General features: G+C 44.1%; 1 protein-coding gene across 1 annotated transcript in view; it reads left to right on the forward strand.

Annotated features, from left to right (window-relative positions):
- The first annotated feature begins 16,407 nt into the window (after positions 1-16,407).
- The window catches only part of LZTS1 (leucine zipper tumor suppressor 1), a 36,630-nt gene continuing 30,648 nt past the window's right edge, over positions 16,408-22,389 (forward strand). The window contains exon 1 of the mRNA XM_089537523.1: positions 16,408-16,436. The gene's annotated coding sequence lies outside the window, so the exon portion shown is untranslated. The remainder of the gene's footprint in view (positions 16,437-22,389) is intronic.

Raw genomic sequence — 22,389 nt, forward strand, 5'->3', positions numbered from 1 at the left:
GACATCTCTGACAGCCACATCAACCCAGAAAATGAGAGTGTCCAGGAAAATGTGAGTACAGGGATGGAGCCACCAGTTCCCATGATGGGTGCGGGAGGATTCTCATAGTCCAAAAACTAAGTTTCCCAGGCCTTGTTCAGGATGATCTCTATGTGGAATGCAGTAGAACAATACCAAACAAAGTTCAGTTGTCCCCGTCCCTGTTATCTTTCCACCATCAAGCAGAGAGTTTCTTGCCCCAACACACTGAATGCAACTACTTTTGCACTTTCAATCCAGTTTACAGCAATGAAAGCAAGCCCGGGGCAAAGGGGGAAAGTGGAAGGAGGAGAGAGACACTGGGACATTTTAAAAGCAGCTGAAAAAGTGGAATGGCAGAAGATATTGTCCCTGCCAAACCAGGAAAGTTGGAGGGTCTGTACTAGCAGTAGGAAGTCTTATCACAAAGTATTATTTCCTTCTAGCAGGCTCAAGCCTCTCTCCCTCAAGAGATGCATCAAACCATAGACACACCAAGTCATGATATTGAAGAAACGTACCTGAGGCGCATCTATGGTAAAACATCTTATTTGAAGGGTGTTCTTCAAAAAATATTTTTAAATTTAAATGAAGATAAATATTTTAAATGAGGATACATATAAAAAGATCCAACTTTGGATCAAACATGAACGCTGCAGCTTTGTTAACTACATGCAACATGCCTTTTGCACCATAGCTACAGCATTCAATGGCACCTAGAAGATATAACCTTGTGCCATGTAAACCCACTGGATGTCCTTAAGCAAGTCACACTCTCTCAGCTTCAGAGGAAAGAAAGGGCAAACACCCCCTGAACAAATCTTGCCAAGAAAACCTCATAATAAGTTCACCTTAGGGTTGCCATAAGTCAGAAACAACTTGAAGGTACACAACAAAAACAACAAGAGGGAGGGGGAAGCTTAAACTAAAACCTGGAAGTATCTGACATTATGGTGTTTTTTCATGCAGACCTTGAACAAGAGCTGCATACTACGATGGAGAACAACAAGCAATTGTCCCGCCAGCTAAATGAAATGGGCCGTCTTGTGTTTCCAGAGGTAGAACTGGTCATTTGGGTGGTGGAAGGCTTTATATACTTGATTATATTGCTTGATCTAAACACTCTGAAGGAAGCAGATCCCATTTGATCTTGGAAACTAAGCAAGGTCAGCTTAATACTTGCAACAGAGCCTGGCAGGGAGTACCAGATTCAGTAGATACATATTTCGGAGGAAAGGAATAGCAAACCACCTTTAAGATATTTCTTGCCTGACAAATTCCTAAAAAAATTCACAGGGTTCTTCATAAATTGACAGGCAACTTGAAGGTACACATATGCACACTCACACAAACACTGGCATCCTGTTAATGGCATTTGCAAGCATAGGTCATCCTTATGCTGGTGTATGTCCCTTTTTGATTCATGTGGATGTTAATATTCTCTTCCTCCCTCTGCACTGATCCATGGATCTACCCTTGAGTTGCTGCAATTCTACCTGATGGAGAGCTGGGGAAGGGAGTATCTGGCTATGTTACCATAACCATGCATAAAATGATGATGTAATTGAGAATTTGGGGACCCCATGGACCACATTTCACATTTGGCTCTAGTGACACAACCAGATGCTTCTCTGATCCATCACAGCTACCAGCAGGCTTGGAATGGATATGTGGGATGTGTATGCTGCAACAAACCCACAACAGGTTCCCAGAGTCAGTGAATGCCCAGCTGTAGAACTATTAGCCCCATTGGACCATACAGGATTGTAGCCAAGGTGTGGCTAAGAATAGAGGGACCTGCTTGCTTCCTCCAAATTCTTTTGCAAGTTCTTTCCATCACAATTAAATATCCAAAAGCAAATATGTATACATTCTTCCCTACTCCAAACCATCATTTGGGCCAGACCGTTTGTACTGATGGACTAACTTTGGTTCAAGATGATGTCTGTATGTGTAGCAAAGCCTGAGTTTGACATGTGATGGTATTTTCTCTTATTCCTATACATGGAGCTGGCTGACTGTACACAGTTCAGTCTCATAGAGAGGCTGAAGATCTACCTGGAGTGCCAGCTGATGGAGAAGCAAGATCTAGAGCGGAGAGTAATTGAAGCAGAGGCAGCTATGTTGGAAATGGAGAATGCAGGTAGGAGAAATCAAATTCAGTGGGTAATCTCTTTCTAGATCCATCTTCCCTAGAAAATAAGGGTATATGTAGTTATAATGTAAGTATATAGCCTTCAGAATCAGGGAGACACATGTTTTGGTGGTGAACAGCTGGGGAATGCTAGTTTCCATGGACCCTGGATGTTGGTTTCTCGTCTGCTTGGCCACTATTGGAAACAGAATGCTGGGCTAAACAGATCTTTGGTTTGATCCAGGAGGTCTCTTATGTACTTGATTTAGTCATGTGCGTTGATATTCGCATACATCAGTAATTTTCATGGGCCCTAAAGGGCATAAGAGATGTTCCTCTATGTTGTTGGAAACCTTTTCTTTCATAAAGCCTTAAGCTAATTGACCTGGATGTGCCAGCTCTATGGGACTAAGAAAGCATCTCAATAGTTAGTGCCAGCCCTGCAATGAGGTAGAGTCGGGTTGTTGCTTCCGGCAGTTATTGATAAGAAGCAGAGAGTGCATAGAGCTGCCGTATGACAGCTCTGTGTTTGCCTGAGCTATTTTGCTGCTATGAGTTGCAACAGAAGATGCTGTCCTGTCACCAGTGTTGGAATAAAAAATGTGGCTGGCAGTCTGGTCAGCTTGTGTATATCATGGAACTAAGGTGGTGTCATCTTTTCCCTGCGGCAACAAAATGTTTTGAGTGAGCCCTGTCAACAGTGTCTATTTTTCATCAAAGTCTCTAACTTTTGCCCACAGTTCAAAATCCAGTTCGTGTAAAACCAACTGAACAATACAAATTAACATTATATCCGACATTCCTCTATGATGTTCTCATTCAAAATGCCTTGAACGGATGATTCTGAAGTGTTTGTGGCTACATCCTTTGAGAGAACTTTCTGTGGAACAAACACACTAGGTAAATTAACCTGATAAACCAATCTTGACTGGTTTTTCCTCCCTGCAGTGGCTGTTCTGCAGAGGAGATTGCAGAATGCAGACTATTCCTCCACAAAGCAGATGGATGCTCCAGAAAATGATGTACTCGGGCTCTCAAGTTCTACTCTCTTACCCATGGAAGCTCCTAGCAAGTAAGCTGCCACAGCATCACACTTCTTTGTCAAGCAGTAGGTTTTCACACTCGGGCCTTGCCCCTAGAACTCCAATATAAAGCCACAACTGCAGAATTCTGTCCTAGATAAGGATGGATCATCCTTTTCCTGGATGCTTTAGACTGCAGCTCCCAGAAGCCAGCATGGTCAGTGGTAAGGGACTGTGGGAGTTGTACTCCAAAATATTTAGAGGGCCAAAGGTTCCCCAGTATAAGATAGCTTTCTATTATTGATTTGGAGTTTATCACATGCAATTTTAATGCTGACCTGGGCACGCAATGGGATCAGACTGGAACAAGTCAAAACAAATTTTACAGCAGACAAAATTGCTGCTGCACTGCTGTCCAACCATCACCTGTCCTCCAGCCGTGCTCTGGAGGCTGATTTTGGTACTATGAAAAACTTAAACTCCCTAGTTTGCAGGGGTGAGCAAAGGGTTACCGATGGAGTCTTCAGCCTCCACCACCAAAAGAATAATCTCTCTCCTTATCCTTCTCTCTCTCTCTCTATCCTCTCTGTGTGTCCATCAGGGTACAAGATTTTGACAGTGTGAGTACAACCAGTACTCTTCCAGTGACCACCCCACTGAGCAAAGCAAGTGATGACCATTATGAAACACTCTATCATTCTTCAGACAATCCAGATGTTTGTTCCAGGAGTTCAACCCTAGAAGAATCGGTAGTGGAGGATCTCAGTGTATTATTGCATGTTCATGCTTTACCAACTGGAGAAGAAAGACATGAAACACAAGAGGGAATGATGGTAAGAGGCCAGGAGAATGAAAACAGTGCTTTAGATATTGCCACTAAGAAACCAATGGACTGGGCTGATCCTATTACTTTTAAGAGCCAAGCAGGCCTCCTAGATTCTGGTCCTTGTGAAGCCAAGCCTATGGCAAAGGGGAAAGTACAAGTGACTCACCCAGCTGGGAAGGATGCTTCTGATGATGACTTGCTGGATGGTGGCAAAAGTCTGACCATCTGTTTTGACCATGCAAGTGAAACAAAGATGGGGGATCTGACACCAGAAATCAGTCAAGCCATGTCTATACCAAAAAACCCAGAAGAGACTTTGGCTCTGATCAATAGCCCCATGTCACCAAGTCTTATCTAAAGAGAGGTGAAGGCTCTAAGTGAAAAGGAAGCATTCATTCATCTATTTCTATCAAATCACTGGAAACAACAAAGACAATTATTATGGGGAAAATGGGTTTGAAAGGCTCTCCCAGAGCAGCTGAAGCAAAAAAATGAATTATGCATTTCCTCAAATTACAACATGGCTGTAGCTGATACTTGGGGTGTAGGAACTGGAGTTATGTGTCCATCACCATCTTGTCCTGCTACATCAAAAAAGTAGTTATGTGGAATCTCACTAGCCAACATTTCTCGCTATGACAAACCCTGAAGGCTTAATGGAGAAAGCTGATCTTGACTGAAGACACTTTTGTGAAATTAGGACACCCAAGTTGCAGCATGTAGATGGTGAATGGCTTCTAAGTTTGTCATAAACTGATCTGGAGGCAACATCTCCCAATGACTGTGTGCTCAGATGTTGAAAAGCAGATAAAAGTGTGTGCCTTTGGATGGAGGGTGTATGTAATAGAAAAGCATGAGAGGGAGAAGGAAAGTAGTTGCATACCTGTAATAAGAGATGGCAGTAAATGCTGTTGAGGAGCTTAGTTTGGAATTTGGACACTTTGCAGTATCAAAGAAACAGCGCTGCAGTTGTGGTCTGAATATTGTTCTGGATTAAGTTCCTTTTTTGAATGGCTAAGAGGAATAAAGGCAAATGACTACTCCTATTTTAAACCAAAACACAAGCAGAAGTCTCCACTCTCAGGTGTTGCTTAGATTATCTCTCACTAAAGCACATCCACCTAGCTAGGAGAATAAAGATTTGTTTTAACTATATACCTTAAATGGAGTTCTGTTAAGGTGCTATTTCATAATTGACCACAGTATGGTGCTCTTAGATCTTAATATGTGATCTATCTTTATCTTGGTTGTGGAACACTCTTTGGATTCTGGGTGGGAGTTTTGGAGACTCAAAGTGCAAAGCTATTTTGGTGGTTGAAAGGAACACTGCAAAAATATATTTATGGATCTTCTTTATGCACATATGGAATTGTACACGCACAGATTATGAGTAGCAATACCTGCCTTGCTTTCTTACAGAAGGTGTTCTTGATTGTCAGTGTTAAGGTGGTGTGGCTATGCTGGCTAAAGATAGAATATAAAATTAGGTAATAATACTACTGACAGCTTTTTGTGTTGTTGTTAGCTGCCCTCAAGTCAACTCCAACTCATGGCAACCCTATGGATGAGACATCTCCAAAACCTCCTGTCCATCACTGCTTTGCTCATGTCCTGCAAATCCGTGCCCATGACCTGCCTGAGTCTATCCATCTAGTTCCGGCCTTCCTCTTTCTTCTAACCTTTACCTTTCCTATCGTTATTGCCCTTTCTAATGAATCATGCCTTCTCATGATGTGGCCAAAGTATGACAGCTTCACTTTGGTCATCTTGGCTTCCAGGGAGAGTTCAGGCTTGATCTGTTCAAGGACCCATTTGTTTGTCTTTTGAGCTCTCCACGGTATCTACATCTCAAATGCATTGATTTTCTTCTTATTGTTGATAGCATAGTATATCACAATAGATGCAATGTGCAAACTGGCCATCTGTAAGCCATGTGGCGTGTTGGTATTCACTTATGTACACCTAGATTAGATATTGTTCAGATTTACAACTTCTATCAGCCCAAGCAAACATACCTAATGATAAGAAATGCTGGGTATTGCATGCCAATATCGCCTCTGTGAAGGTGTTGTTGTTGTTGGGTTTTTGGCCTGTAACAGATTTAGATGCATCTATACATAAGAGCCATCTACATTCCTTGTAGTCAAATAGGATGCAAGAAAATGAAGTGTCCACACTAACAATTCCAATATGTTATTTCCCCAAAGGCAAAAATACCATGTGCTCTGAGCTGGATGGATCTTGGCAGTGATCCAAAGCTGCCAACTGTCTTTCCCAGTTATTACATGGATAATGTTTTTCCTTTACCTCCCATAGTTTTCTCATGCTTTGCATACTAGCATTCATTAATGGCCTCCTGTCCACCTATCAACCCAGAGCTGACCTGTCACTTGCATATTAACAAGAGAGGGGCTATTGAGGTTCTTTTATCTTTATTTGTTTCTGCATCTCTTCTCAAAATCCCTCCCATCCAGCTGTACAAGGATCCAATTACAGTTTGGCATTTACGAACAGACTGCAGTTTTGTTGCATACGTGTGTAGTTCTCATCTCAAAGATGATGCCTGTGAAGGTTTGCAAAACATCAAGCTGCCCATATGGGGAATTTGATGGAGATGCAATTTTTATATATCCATGATCCATTGGGTTGTGCATATAGTCCAGAAATTAATTTTAGAATGTGATGAATTGTGTGGAGCAAATTATTCACATGAGCTGAAAATCTGTCTGGTGAGCTAACAGAGCAATATGTGGTTTGCCATCTGGCCTGTTTCAAGACCAGCCCTTGGATAAATTTGGGCCAGCTATACATTTAGGAGGGTGTAATGTTTTCCCTTGAGTTTTGCCTTTTACTTCCTCTAGTGGGAAAACTCTCAATACCTATTCTTAACCTTTTTTGCTCACCGATGATCTTCCCATTTTTATGGATTCCCTAGTGTGGTTTGTTTTCCTGATCTAAACAGCAGCATGTTGTTTCTCTTTATTGATAATAATAATAATAATAATAATAAGTTTTATTTATAGACCGCTATTCCGCAATGATCATAGCGGTGTACAGTAAAAATTGCAATACAATACAAAAAATTGCAAGGCCTCTCTCCCCCTCAAGATGGTGGTCGGGAGGAGGGCTCTTAGTCTTTCCAGGCCAGGCCTCGTCTCTCCCCCTCAAGATGGTGGTCGGGGGGAGATGAAACGAAACAGAAAAATTATTTCCATGGCAGCTTGGAAAATTAAAAAGAGATACACGTTAAAGTTACCCATAGAACATCTCCTTTGTACACAAAAAAGTACCAAAAGCTATCCCTGGCACGGCCTGTTAACAAATAGCAAATGATGTACATATGCCTGCTGTCTTACTACAGGCAGTCAGAATACATAATACCGTGCTTGATACAGTGATGGCAGGAAGGTTCTGGCAAGAACACAAGAATATAAATTAATTTTGGACTTATCCAAGAATGCTTACAACAGATAATATGTGGTTTGGGGAACCAAAATGAAAAATACTGACCAAATAAAATATGTGTCCACCTGGGATTGTTAATGATCAATGACTGGAGCTAGGCACATAATTGAGGGGGGTACTTTTGGACTATAGCTCCCAAAATCATGGCCCTTGATTACTTGAGCACCCTAAGATGATGAAGGCACTGTGCCCCTTCTAAAATGATCTAGCAAAACTTTAATAAAAAGCCATGTTTTAACTAGGCACTGAAATGAAACCAACATGGGTGCCAACTGGCCCTCTAAAGAGAGAGAATTGCATAAGTGGAATGCCACTGGTGAGACACAAAGGAGGGCCAGCAAACATCAGGGTCTTGGAGAGGACTATTGAGAGAGATGCATTCCCTTCGGGTATCGAAGTCCCAAAGGTAAAGGTGAAGATTTTCCCTTGACAAGATTGTCTAGTTGTGACTGACTGTATGGGGCAATGCTCATTACTAAGCCGAAGAGCCAGCATTGTCAAAGACAAATCTGATCATGTAGCCAGCATAACTACACAGAACACTGTTACCTTCCCACCAATGCCAATTTCTGGATTAAAGAACCATTAAAGAACCATCAATCAGAAGAAAAAAACTTCTTTATTGGGATTCAGCTTCAGTTTACTGGCCGTCATCCAGCCCATTACAGCATCTAGGCACTGGCCCAGCACCTGCATAGCCTTACCAACCTTGGCAACAAGAAGCAGAGCTGAGTATCATCAGCATACTAATGGCATCTCACTTCCTAATGTCTAATGACCTCAACCAGTGACTTCATATAGATATTGAATAGTTCGCTCATTTGCAGTTGGAATCACTCTGTGACCTCTTTTTGTACTTCTGCAAACTTTGGAACTTCCCTCAAGCTTAATGTCACTTCCGTTTTGTGTGCAGATGGTGCTGTTCTAGCTGCATAAGGGTTAGACACTCATCCTTGTCCTTTGAAAATGAGAGGATGCTATTGATGGCATCACTGTTCAGGCCCAGCTCTAACATTAGGCAGAGTTAAGTATCTCCTTCAAGCAGGAGGTTTTGGGTGCCATGAAATGGCAGTACATGGTGGTTGTTATGATGCCTTCTCAATCTGGGGACTCAAGGTGGGTTACAAAAGTTAACATAGACACAGCTAGAAGTTCTTGTACAAAACTTAAAATATATCTAAACTATCAATACAATGAAAAGCAAAGAAAAACAACACAATGCAGCACATTATTAAAGGCCTTTTCCTCATGACCTCAAAGACCTGTCAGAAAAACAAATCTTCATCAGTTTATCTGGAAGGGAAGCAAGGAGGGCACCGTCTAACCTCTCTAGGAAATAAGTCCTGGGGGCAGCCATTGCCAATGTTTATATAAAGTTGGCTCTATGAGTCTTTCTATTTCAAAATGAACAGTACAGCTAAAAGCATACAAGTGAACATTAAAATGGAAGTCAGCTAAGGGCCACTAAGAAGGCTCTCTTCCACGTTCCCACCAGAAATATTGGTGAGGCTGGTGGGATGGAAAGAAGAGCCTTTCCTAAAGATCTCATAACGTAGGCAGGCTCATACAGGAAAATATAACCCGGGCCTGAGATATATAGCATACGTTACCTCTTTAATTTGATATTACTAGATTTTGTGCATTTTGTGATGTGGAATGCCAGAGTTAGGAGGGGAAGGTAGTGAGATCTTCTGCCTCGTGTACTTAAACTATTTGGCTGGCTAAGCCCCTTGAGTTGGTGACAGGCCATGGCTCTGCCTGGCTCTGCCAGTGTGAGCAGATGAAGAAATGCCTTTGGACCAGGCATGGGACCAGAAGGGCAGTCAGTCACAAGAAAGCTGAACACTGTTGCTTTTCCTTCCAATTCCTCCTCTAAAGAAAGCACTGGTGGTGGGATTTTTTCCTCAGATGACCCACAAAACAACCATCCTGAACAGGAGCTGGCAGCAGCCCCGCTCTAACTGCGATTAAACTGTCTCTCATTCCCCAAAGATGAATTATTTAGACAAGTGGTGTGGCAACTGGGTTGAATTATTCAGAGGGACTCAGGGCTGCTGGCCAATGAAGCAGAAGCGTGTGGCGCTGCTGAGCAGCATCTTGAATAATCCCAAGAGGAGGGCAGCCCATGGTCGGCAATGGGAAAGCAAAGGGATACAATATTCATAACAAGAGGGAGACAAGGCTCCTTCCTGAGCGGAGCTGTGCTTTACCGCACAAGTCATTTGCGTGGGTGTGCTTTTGAGAGCATATGCGGCATCAAAGGCCAGAAGCATTGCAAGAAAGAGAGAGAGAAAGAATACAAAATTTAAAGGAAGGATGAAAAAGCTCAGCTGTTATAAAAGGAAATATCTGACCAGAATGTGACCTTGCCACTTCGTGACTGTATGTCTGAGGTGGTCCAGGATGTTTTACTATCTGAACCAAAGGACATGTGTGTTCTGTCATTCTCCATTCCATGTATGGAGGATGATGGGGTTGGCAGCCAAATCTTACTTTGCATTGGCAATATGAGATATCATTTGTTCTGCCATACACGAGGACAGAAAGAGTTTGAGGGCTGCAGGACAGACAATATGTAATACATAGCTCTGTCCTCCAAAAGAAGGGAGTGGAAGGGGGAGACCTCAGGACAAATGTTTGAGAGGCTGCCTTCACTGCATCCCAGCATCTGCCACCTGATGCTTAACTACCTCATGGTAGTGACCGGCATGCCAGGGATGGGAGAGAGCTACTTGTGTGATTTTGCTGCCTTTGTTGCCAAAATAACTTGGGTTACTTTCACTTACATAAAAATATGGGTAATCCCACCCTGCCTAGCTTCTGAAACCAGACAAGTATGAGTGGCAGAGTAGTACATAACCAACTTAAGTGTTTGGAAGAGGCCAGTTTGCTCCATAAGCTACCATTTTGTCCTCAGGTGCAGTTAGGGTTGCACTTCTGTACCTTCAATTGTTGTGTAGAAGAGAACTATTTTCACTCAACTAGGTGCTGAAATTCCCTCTTCTACACAACGAAGATACAGGAACCATTCCCAGTTTGACTCTGGCAACTCTAGGTGAAACAGGGAATGTTGTTTCCCTTGGGCAGCAACAATGGTTTGGTCTAATGCCTTCTTTTTCTTGCCAGTTTGAACCTCACTTTTATATGTATGCTTTTAACAGAATGGTTTGTTTGCTACATGTTTCATTTCCTGAGAACTCTTAAGTGGTCTAAAGGGGCATACATATCCACTTGGGCCATGGGTGTCATGACCTGAACTTGAGAGCCTCGCTTAGAGGAGCCATGCAAAGGCTGGAGTTGGGCTGACAACCTGACAAGAGCCAGCTTCCCTATTTAGCTGCCTCTTGCAGGCGCACTGTGCTGTGTGTGGGCGACAGCAATTAGGAACTCTGATGAGCTCTTTGAATGGAGACAAAATAATCTCTGGGTTTTGCAGAAATGGAATGACAACTTTTCTCCTCGGGAGGTGTAGCTGCTAGCTGCTAGCTAGCCACCTGTTTGAGCGGAAGTTGAAGGAGGGAGGCAGTTACTGAGGTTCAGTTTGAGAACCACGGACTAACTATCACTGCAAGCAGTCTTCAGCATCGTCAGAGTGGATTGCTGTGGGAGAAATAAAATAGTATCTCCAAAGCTATATGGTACTCATTTCGGCATTGTCGCTGCACATCCTCCAATTGTCTCAGTTTGGCAGGGCATTCCTGATTAATCGTCTCTCTTCCCACTTTTTTCAGCTGCTTTTAAAATGTCCCAATTTCTCTCTCCTCCTCCCACTTTCCCCGCTTTTGTCCTCAGGTTCCTTCAATTGCTGCAAACTGAGCTCCAAGTGCAACAGTTGTTTGCCCTCAGTTGCCGCAGCCTCTCTTAGCTTGTGTGTTTTCCCTTCATTAATAACATTTTGACAACTTGACCAGGCTCTGATGTTCCTCAGCCACACATTTCCCAGCTTTCATCTGTGGTGTGATCCACACTATGAAATAACCCAGGTTATTTTGTTGGTGTTCATATTGGCCCCGACTGCACATGGCACAGTTTGCAGGAGGGGGACACAAAAATACCCATTTAACCCGGTGCATTCGGCACCAGGTCCCTTACTGCTTCCTTCCTTTCTTTTTTTCTTTCTTTCTTTTTTTGTCCTGCAGTGATCCGGATCTTGAGAATTATAATCCAAAAGACTTGGGTGGCACTACGTTGCCTACTGCCTTCTTGACAATCTCAGGGGCAGTTGTGGAATACACTATATATATTAACACTGTTTTGTATACATTATATGTAATTCTTAATTTGAAAATATTCTAATCTATCTATTGTTTATCTGGTTTGTAGACTGTAAAAAAACAGTTACTTGACTTGTAGCCTGTTCCACAGAGTGGGACTTGTTCTCTGGCCACAAATCTATCATGATGCTGACCCTGGACATTGATGGCTTGGGTGATTCTGAGGAAGAAGCCAACTCAATAGATTCCTCATGCATTTTTTGTCAGGACATCTTTGTGTTGTCACTCCCTTCCCCCCAAAAATCTTCCCAGTGATTTTTAGCACTCAGTGATATTCAAAAGAGTCAGGCTGGCGGAAGAGGCGAGAATCAAAGCAAGTTCTAACTTGTGCTTCACTGATTTGGAGAAAGGAATTTCTTTCAAGGAGAAAGAATTTACTTCAAGGAAAATAGGAGGCAAAGGCCGAGATGGAGAAACAGCAAATATTAATCTGGCTGTTTGTCGTGGAAAGATATCAAAAGCAAAGGACACAAAAAGTAACACATTGTTTGTCCACAAAAAATAACACATAAGCACACAAACAAGATCAGTGCAAAAGTAATATGAAAGAGCCACCCATAGGATTCACTCAGTTTAAGATAAGAGGAGAAACAGTAAGGATTCTATGCAAGGCGAAGCCATCTCTCAGCAACATAACCATAAAAGAAGGAAAAGCCATCAAGGACCTCAATTCGGGCGAAGAAATCATCATACTCCCAGCAGAGAAAGGCAATGCAACAGTAATCATGGAAACAGAACAATACAAATCAAGGAACTCCTGGATCCTGCAGTATACAGAAAACTGAAACAAGACCCAACCAACAAAATCACCAGGAAAACAAACACCTAAGCAATGCAAACAAAATCCATCAGTGATACCTTTATTGGCCAACTGAAGTGCACAATATACTTGTTGCAAACTTTTAAAGCTCCATGGGCTTCTTCATCAGGCAAGATGTTCAAAACCAAATGGGAGGGAGGAAAAACAATTGGAGATATTAGATGCCTGTTGTATGTTGTTTCAGTCCTTAGTAAAGATGTTATGCTGGGGAGGATATATTTTGTGCAAGCAGGCTCCTCCTCTTCCTGGCCATGGCAATAGGGAGATTTTCAAAGTTCGGGAAATTTAAAGTCCATTTGCCTCTCAACAGAGACCTCTGTTTTGCAGTCCAGTATTGTCTCCATTTCGGCGAGGTCATAATTCATCTCCCCTAGCAGCAGATCTTTTGTAAAGTTAATGACTCCTAATTTCCTATATAAGATCAAGCCATTACAGTAAGTATAGTTCTCAATAATATAATGTCAGTGAGAAAATTCCTTGCCCAATGATGCTACACTTGGTGGACCACTAGGATTGCCAGGTTAAATCAGGGACAGGGCTTTAATAGTTGTGTAGCAGAAGAGGGAATGTCAGCAAGTGTTGTTTTTCATTTAAGCAGCACTACTGAAATCCCCTCTTCTACACAACAGTTAAAATTCCCTGTCATTTATTTCACTGAGCACTCCTAAAGGCTTGCCCTTCCAGCATTTGGCATATCTAACATCTTGGGATGATTTCTGGGATTCCCATGGTAAAGTCTGCATACAGACTCTCCCTTTCTTTGGCAACACATCTTGTATTTCTCGCATTTCCAAGCCTACCTGTTGTGTTGCAACACACACCAGTTTTTCCCATGCTATGGCACATCAAGATACTTACAGTATGTGGACTAGAAGACAAAAGTGCATCTCCTTGTATTTCTGAGCAAACCCTCAAGGTTTGCAGCCTGTCATGGGGCTTTGAACCTAACACATAACACTTTGCTCACTTCTCCCTTTGGCCTTTTAAGGAGGTGAAAGCATCACTATAAGACACTTTTTAAAAAGAAAAATCAAAAGCAAACATAGACATCTGAGACTATTTTTAAAAAAATAGCCCCTAGGGCTGTGTTTGGGCTTGTTCTCCAGTGACAGATGGATTGCTCCAGGTGAAAAAAAGACATTACAAACTACACACCTGGACACAAGGCGTACAACATGACACCAAAGACCATAGAATATCGCAAGCCCCTCCAGTCTGCACATTCTAAAGAAGTTGATTCAATAATATTCATTGAAATAGACTTCTTTTGATGGGGAGGGAAAGTGAAGAATGTTGCAAAATCAGCAGAGAAGCCTTTTTGCAAGCATGCTATGGATAAAGTAGCAATCACTGAAAGCACTCCTTTTTAAAAACACAATTTTACACCTTCCTGCAGAGTACAGAGTATAACAGGATTCTGTATCAGTGGCAGCTGAGACATTGCCTCAAATATTTGTGTGCGCCAGGTCTGCTTGCAAGATACTGAATTGTCAGATTTCCAGTGGTTACTTCAGGTTGCACCAGTTGGATCAGCTTTGACGTTTGCTTCGCCTTGGGAAGCTTGTGCAGACAACTCCTGGGATTAGCAATGCAACGCTGTCTAGTGGAGAGCATTGTTTTGGTTGCGCTTCATGTTTTGTAGCTGGTAGGGGGTGTGACTGTAGGAGTGTGTGAGACTGACTGAGCCCTCAAGCAGAAAGCATCCAATTTTCAATGTGGAAGGTGGGATGAAATTAGTGAAGTTCTATTTCGAGTGTGCCTTGGGCTAAAAGCAAACCAACATGGCAGTGCATGTTGGGAATACTTGGATATTTTCCAGAATGGATGGATAAGATAGCCTGTGATTCTAGCATGCCAAAGCTAAGGAAGAAATACACCACTTGATCCTCCGTGCATTTGTTCAGTGTAACTCTGAATCATTGAATCACAGAGTTGGAAGGGTCATCTAGTTCAACCTCTTGCATTTCAGGTGTCCCCTGAAGACCTTAGTGTTCTGGCAGATTCATATGGGGAAATACAGTTCTTCAAATAATCTGGACCTAAGCCGTATATGGCTTTATAGATCATAACCAGACTTTGTATTGGTGCCTGGAAACAAACCAGTAGCCAGTGAAGCTGTTTCAACAAGAGAGTGTTATATGCTCCTTATGGCTGGCCCCATTCAGCATTCAAGCCACAGCATTCTGTATCCACTGAAGCTTCCTAACAGTTTCCAAAGGCAGCCCCATGTAGAGTGTGTTACAGTAGTCCAAAAGGGATGTAATCACGGCATGCATCACTGTAGCCAGATCTGACGCCTCAAGAAACAGGCGCAGCTGGCACACTACTTTTAGCTATGTAAATGCACTCTTGGCCACTGCTGAAACCTTGGAATCCAGGTTCAATGTTCAGTCCAGGAGCAAACCTAAACTGCAAGCCTGAGATTTCAGGGGGAGTGTGACCCCATCCAGCACAAGCAAAGTCCCTATTCCCTGATCTGCCTTAGGACTGACCTGAGCACCTCTGTCTTGTCTGCATATAAGTTTCCCATTGCTTTGAGCCACTGTCGTTGAAAGCAGCACAGATGGAGCCTAAGGTCCAAAACACACTGCAGAATGAATGCAGTTTGAAGCTGCTTTCACTGCCCTGGCTCAGTACTGCTAGGGAATCCTGGGACTGTAGTTCTGAGAGCCATTTCGCCTTCTCTGTCAGAGAGAGCTCTGGTGCCCCAGTGCACTACAATTCCCAGGATTCCCTAGCACTGAACCAGAAAGCAGCTTCAAACTGCATTATGTCTGCAGGGTGTTTTGGCTTTAAGTCAGGCTCCAAATGGAGGGCAGTTTGGGATTCCTCCTGGAGAGGAGGCTGAGATGGAGGGCATGTCCTGGAAAAGGAGGACACCCGGTTGCCCTGTGCATCTTGTCACTGATGATGAGGATACATCTCCCAAAGAAATGCCTCTTTTCCAGTCTTTCCTCTCTGGTTGGTAACAGCTGCCTCCCGGCTTTTGCTTGCGATTTTGGGAGACCTGGCAACAACCAGCCTCCATCGGAACCAACCAGAACCTCCCAAAAGCTCTTTAGCTACACCAATCGACACCTTCCCTCCTTCCTTTCATTCTTTCTCTTTTTACCCAGTAACAGCGATCGACAAATGTGGAAGAAAAAGAGAGGAGAGGAGGAGAGGGAAAGCAGAGGGGAGGAAGAGTTTTGCAATGGATGAGCAAAAGGCAGGGAAGAGATGGCGAGGCCCAAGGGACTCTGGGGATGGATCTGCATTGCAGGATTAACCTGGTTTGACCCCGCTTTAACGCGATGCACACAATATTTGCCCATAGAGAATAACAGGAAAATAGTTGACCGTAAAGAATAATAGAATACTTCCCCATAGGGAATCATTGGAGAATACTTGCCCATAGAGAATATAGAAGCTGGGTTTCTAAAACATTCAACACCAAATAAAGGAACCCATAAATGATTCTCTATGGGCAAGTAGGGTTTCCCTTTGGGCAAGGACTGTCATTTGTTTTAGTAGGTCCCCGCTTTTCACTGTCCTGGCTCCATGCTCTGGAATTCTGGGAATTCCCAGAATTCCAGAGCATGGAGCCAAGGCAGTGAAAAGTGGGTTCTTCCTGCAGTTGGGATGCAGCCCTGGTCTTTCTGCCCGGGCGGTTGTGTTCTTCTCCGCCGCGTGCCCCGACTCTGCGACGCCACCAATCAGCGCCTGGTATGCAAATCTTGGCTCCGCCCCTTCTGCCGCGTTCGGGCTCCCCCTCCCTCCCTTTCCCCCAATTCCATGCGAGAAGCAGCAAAGGCTGGAGCCAAAGAGAAAGAGGAGGAGGAGGGCGGCTGGTGGCTCGGTGCGCTTCGGAGGAGGAGGAGGAGGAAGGCGGCTGCAGGTAAAGAGAAGGAGGAGGAAGGAGAAGAAGGGAAGAAAGAGAGAAGAGAGGAGGAGGAGAGAAGGGGAAGAAGGGAAGAGAGGAGGAAGGAAAGAGGAGGAGGAGGAGAAGGGGAAAAGAGGAAGAAGAAGGGAGAGGGAGAGTGAAAAGAGGAGAGGAGGAAGAGAGGTGGAAGGAGAGGAGAAGGAAGAAAAGGAAAGGAGGAGGAAGAGAGAAAGGGAAGAAAGAAGAGGAGGAGAAAAGAGAGGAAGAGGAGGGAGGAGAGGAGGGAAGAGGAAACGAGGAGAAGAAGGGAAGAAAGAGAGAAGAGAGGAAGAGGAGGAAAGGAAAGGAGGAGGAAGAGAGAAGGGGAAGAAGGCAAGAGAGGAGGAAGAAAAGAAGAGGAGGAAAGAAGAGAGGAAGAGGAGGAGAGGAGAGGAGAGGGGGGAAAGAGAGGAAGAAGAGGGGAGAGGGAGAGTGAAAAGAGGAGAGGAGGAAAAGAAGGGGGCAGAGGAGCGGCAGAGCCAGCTGTCTGCGGAGCAGTGGGAAGGGGGCAGCCCCAGGTGAGGAAGAGGAGGAGGAAGAGGAAGAGGGGGGTTGCCAGGGGGCCAGGGTCGGGGGGGGGAGTCCGATGGGCGCGTGCCAGGGAGCCAGCCCCGACCAGCCAAAGGAGGGCAGCCCTGGCCCAGAGCTCTCGGGCACATCGCCTGGAAGCCTCTCCGCAGAGAGCCCGAAGGGAGCCCGGGGCAGGGAGGCTCTTGTCCGGAGGAAGGTCTGAGAGGAGGCAGGAAAGAGCCCAGGGCCAGGGCCCAGGCAGCGAGTGGCAGGAAGCTCAGGGCTAGCAGATGAGGGGATGGATGGCATTCATGGGGGCAAGGAAGGGGAAAGCAGTCTGGCTGGGTCCCCTGGGGAGCAGGTGGCACAGGAGGAGAACAACAACCACAACCACAACCACCTTTATTTAGAATACCCTTTCCACCAAATATATAGAGATAGATGTGCATCTATATGCACACATACATATATACACACACATTCCTCCACATTTGCAGCTTTGATTCTTCACAGATGTTATTCATATGTTCTCTCTAGGAATATCTAGGTCCCCCAGCGCAGCTCTATGGTCAGCTTGGACCAAAAGTCACATAATTCTCTATGGTCAATGTCTGGCAGATGTGGACCACAGAGTTGCCCTGGAGGACCTAGAGATTCCTGGAGAGGTGTCCTCTCAGGGGAAAACGTAGTGCTTTTGTTATTGGTGGTTTTCCCACATTCATGGGGGTCCTGTGCCCCTAACCCTAGCGAATATGGAGGGACAAGTGTGTATGTGTGTGGGGGGGTGGGGGTGTATATATACACAGACACACACAGTCACCCCTCCATACCCATATATTCCTTATCCATGGATTCAACCATCCATGGCTTGAAAATATTAAACAATATATATAGGTTCCAAAAAGCGCACCTTGATTGTTGCATTTTATATATCAGGATGCCATTTTACAACACCAGCGTATTCAATGGTACTGGAGCATCCACAGATTTTGACATCCATTGCAGTAGGATTCTGGAACCAAACCCCGAGGGCCCATTGTATTGGAACCTGGATGATAAAACACAACACTATAAAGCACTGCAATAATGTGCTGATAGACTAAAAGCAAACTCCTTATCAGTCACTACACACCTGGGCCACCTTAGGCACCCTCAGCCTAAATTGCACATCTTAGATGTTGGGCATCTCAGCCTCAAAGGCACAAAAAGCTGACCTGGGATAAGGCAGTTTCTTCTCTTCTGCAAGAAGGGGACTTGGGGGTATTTTAAAGACATTACCCCTTCTCTCATTTGCTTTGTTGTTGTTGTGTGCCTTCAAGGCATTTCTGACTTGTGGCAAACCTATCAAAGGTATTATGGGGGGGACTGAGAGGGTGTGATTCACCCATTGGGTTTCTATGGCTGAGTGGGGAATCGGACTCTGTCTCCAGTGTCCTAGTCCTGCATTCAAACCACTGCACCCCACTGGCTCTCCATGTCTTTCATATGTACCAACAAACCATGCTTCCGCAGGTTCAGCCACAGAGCAGCGCTGGCTGCATGACAAGCTTAAGCCACAATCAAGGTGTTAGGAGCAAAAACACAAGCTAACACAACTCCCACGCTAGAATGTGTCACCAGCATTCAAACCATTGACAGGGAAGGAAGAATGAACTGGTGCATGGTGGGAATGCAATTGCAAACATGGTTTTCCTATTATCATTGCACTGTCCCAGTACCCCTTTGTTTTCCTGCACTTGCAGATATATATATAGATATGGAAAGTATTTTTGGCAGCATGCATTAAGGGGTAGAACAGGAATTTGTGGTTCCTATGTGTTATTCTCTGGCATGGTCATCGCCATGTATACATCCCACACATACAGTATCTGTGGGGTGTGGAATAACATGGCTGACAGGTATTCACTTTGAAGGGGTCAGTGAAGGCTTTCATGTCCAGCATCTATAGTTTTTTGTGGGTTTTCCAGGCTATATGTGTCCATGTTCTAGAAGAGCTTATTCCGGACATGTCGACAGTGTCTAAAATGCTGCAACATGTAATGTGCATTAAATGGTGCTCATTATTCGTATAAGTTTACTGTGGCATTTGGAATGAACAGATGTGGATTGTTCTGAAGTTCCATTTTATAGCAGCAACCATTTTCCTGTAGCAAAACCAGTTCCCCCTTGCAGTCCCTGTCTCTTATGTTTGGGCCACCACAGTATTCTCTTATGCGTCTTACACCCTTATTAAAGATGGGATACAAGGAGTAGTAGTGGTTAGTTTCATTCACATCTTGTTGCTGAGCTTCCCATAGATAGCTAGTTGGCAACTGTGAACAGAATGTTAAACTTGATAGGTCTAATCCATCATGGCAGCTCTGGGTTTTGTATATCTCTCTGAAATTGTATGCCATGTCTTCTAGACGGTGGAGTCTTGGAGACAGTCTAGACGCCATGGCATGCAACCATTTTTAAAGTCATAGTCTTGAACAATTTATTAAAATTAGGTTTCTGGGAAGTGGGACACTGTGCCACTGGGTCTTCCAAAGAAAAATAAGGAGCTCTGCTGGTTTAAAGTCTTGATTTTCACATCTCCTGTGACCTAGTTCAATGTGCAGTTCCCCGACTGCAAAACTGCAGACCTTCTGTGGAAGAAACATATTCCCCATATATTGTTGTTGCTGCTGTCGCACAGTATTGTCAGTGCCTCTGCTGCTTTTCCGAGGAGCAGCAATAAGACCCTAAATACCTTGCAATGTTTGTAGAACTAGAGCACCAATCCAAGAATGGGATCTGGAGCAGGGAGCAGTACCTTGATAGATTTGGCTCTCTAGTTGTGACAATTGCTGTAGCGTGATCAATACCAGAATCTCTTAATATATGACCTGGTACCCTATGCCTCACTACCTAGAGTCCAAACTGTGGCACAGTGAGTACCCTTTACATATTTACCTTCCAAACCAGAATCTGTCTATTCTAGATTAGTTTGGTCTGTGACCTATATAACCCCAGTTAGTCAGAGGAAACTGCCATTTACTAGGTCAGGCTATTTATTTGTTTGACCCAGTATTGTCTGGCTATGACTTTCCCATATCTCTGGCAGAGGTCTTCCACATCGCCTGCTGACTGACAATTTAACTGCAGATGCAAAAGGTCAAAATGGAGACCTCATGAACTCAAAGCATGGATTTTGCCACTGAACCGTGGGATCTGCCTGCAAATGCTTGTCAGTCCTGAAAATCCCATGTGATGTAGCGATTAGCGCCGCTTTTCTCAACCATTTTTACCTAGAGGAACACTTGAAATAATTTTCAGAACTCAAGGAACCCCTGCATTTAAAAATATCTACAGGTCAAAATTTATTTTTTCCAAACACAAGCTCCTGTGGACCCACTAGCAACCTCTCATCAAACCCTGGGGTTCCATAGAAGCCTGGAAACCCTGCACTAGAATGTTGCATTCAGACATGAGAGATTCAAGTTCAAGTCTCCGCTGTGCCAAGAAACTCACCATGGACTAGTTATGGCCAGTTTCATAAGATTATTAATGTAGGGAAGAGAAGACCTACGTTCCCATGAGCTCATTGGAGGAAAGGCAGAATAAATAAGTGAAAATATTATTATTTATAATAAATCACTGGTGTATCTTGATCAGCAGTATTTTTTCCAATTTGTTTTTTTGTTTTGTTTTGGGGAGGCGGAACAGGATATCAGAGCCAGAAAAATGGAAGGCACTAAAATCTGAACTTGCAAAAAGGCTTTATGCTCTAAGGTTTCTCTGGAGGGGGAAGGGTTCAGATTAGAGCCCAGGTGAGGATGTAATTCTCCATCTGATCTTCCGTCTTGTTCCAGTGTAAGTGTGATAGGTAGGAGTGAGAGCAGCTGTGGTTTCTGAGGAGTGCACCACCTGGAGCAAAGCCCTAATGAGGCAGTGCTATCTAGAATTCCTGACAGAGTGGTGCCAGACGCCGGCTGGGTACCTCACTTCAAAATGATTGCTGTAGTGCAGTTTGCCAAGTTCAGTGAGAGCATGCTAATTCAGCTGGCCTAGCATTGCTTGCACACAGTTTTCATAGTCGGTCATCACTGGTGTGTAGTTGATGTGATGCACCCTGAGACTGCAAATTACATTTTCAGCACAGTGAAAATGTGAAACTCTGAGGACATGGTATTACTGTGTTTGAAACTTCAACAGTTTGAAAGATGGCTTTTTCCTCTCTCTTGCTGTTTCTTCCTGTTTAGCAAAGCCCATTCCACAAATGGTCTGATATAGTGCTTAGAGTATTCGACAAGGAAGGCAGAGACCCACATTCAGATTCCTGCTCAGTCTCAGCCAGAAGCTTCTGGGGAAAATGGTATAAAAATCAAACAAATACAATGAATGCATCCATAAATAGTTACTTTACTACACCAAGACAAACTGCTGATCCATTGCATGGCCAGAGCTACCATTAGGCGTGGTGAAATTCCTGCCTCAGGCAGAAGATAGTCTCATAAAACCTTAAAAGTTGGAAGGGGCTGCAAGGTCCATCTAGTAGTCCAACATCCTGCCATGCAGGAATACACAACTGCAAAATTCCTGAAAGATACCCATCCAGTCTCTGTTTAAAAGACCTCAAAAGAAAGAGTCACCTGTGGAAACATTAAATGCAGCATGCTTCTTTGAATGGGATTCTTGGTGAAATTACTGGCCGGTGCAGCATCAGAGGTGTGATGAATTGCCGTCCTGGAGGAGAGTGATAGAATGGCAGTTTAAACTGTGAGACTGCCATTTCCAACATCCCCCACCACTGGCTAGGGTTGTGGAGGGCTCACATTCCCCATCCAGTCTCAAATGATGCTGTAAAATAACTAGCACAATGTGTTGAACATCCAGTACGACTGATAGCTGTTTAATATGCCAAATAGCAAATTTTTAAAATGTCATTATGTACTGTACTATATGCTCACATGCATAGTACGTGTGTGTGTAGCCAGAATGGCACATGCTTGGACTCTCTGTCCCCCATAGTCTTGCACATCCTAGCAGTACTGTACTGTACTCTTTATCCTAGCAACTCATTAGCTGTTGAAACCACCCAGTTCTCTGTTTGAGGGAGCCCAATTCCTGACAATGCAGCCTCCATTTGGCACCACAAGCTACTAAATTGGGCTTTTAACTTGCTGCACTTCCACCCACCACCTTAGTCACTCCATTCTGGCAGGCAGGGCTGAAACCTGGTGGGAGGCTGATGAATGCTAGTGTTCTGCTTGAAAACTGGCAGTTTAAAAGCTGCCAATTGGAGAAATGGGGGGGGGGGGGGGCAGAGTGGAAGGAAGTGAACACCGCAGGATGAATTTGGGCTCAGTGCAGAGTGGAGCAAAGATTGTGTTCTTTCCACCAGTACCATGTTGTTGTGACCTAACCATGGGTTATTCCCACCCTAGCCATGTTCACT

The sequence above is a fragment of the Sceloporus occidentalis genome, unplaced genomic scaffold (assembly GCF_023333645.1).
Source record: "Sceloporus occidentalis isolate IW3139 unplaced genomic scaffold, rSceOcc1.0.p SCAF_9, whole genome shotgun sequence".
In the NCBI taxonomy this organism is placed as follows: domain Eukaryota; kingdom Metazoa; phylum Chordata; class Lepidosauria; order Squamata; family Phrynosomatidae; genus Sceloporus; species Sceloporus occidentalis.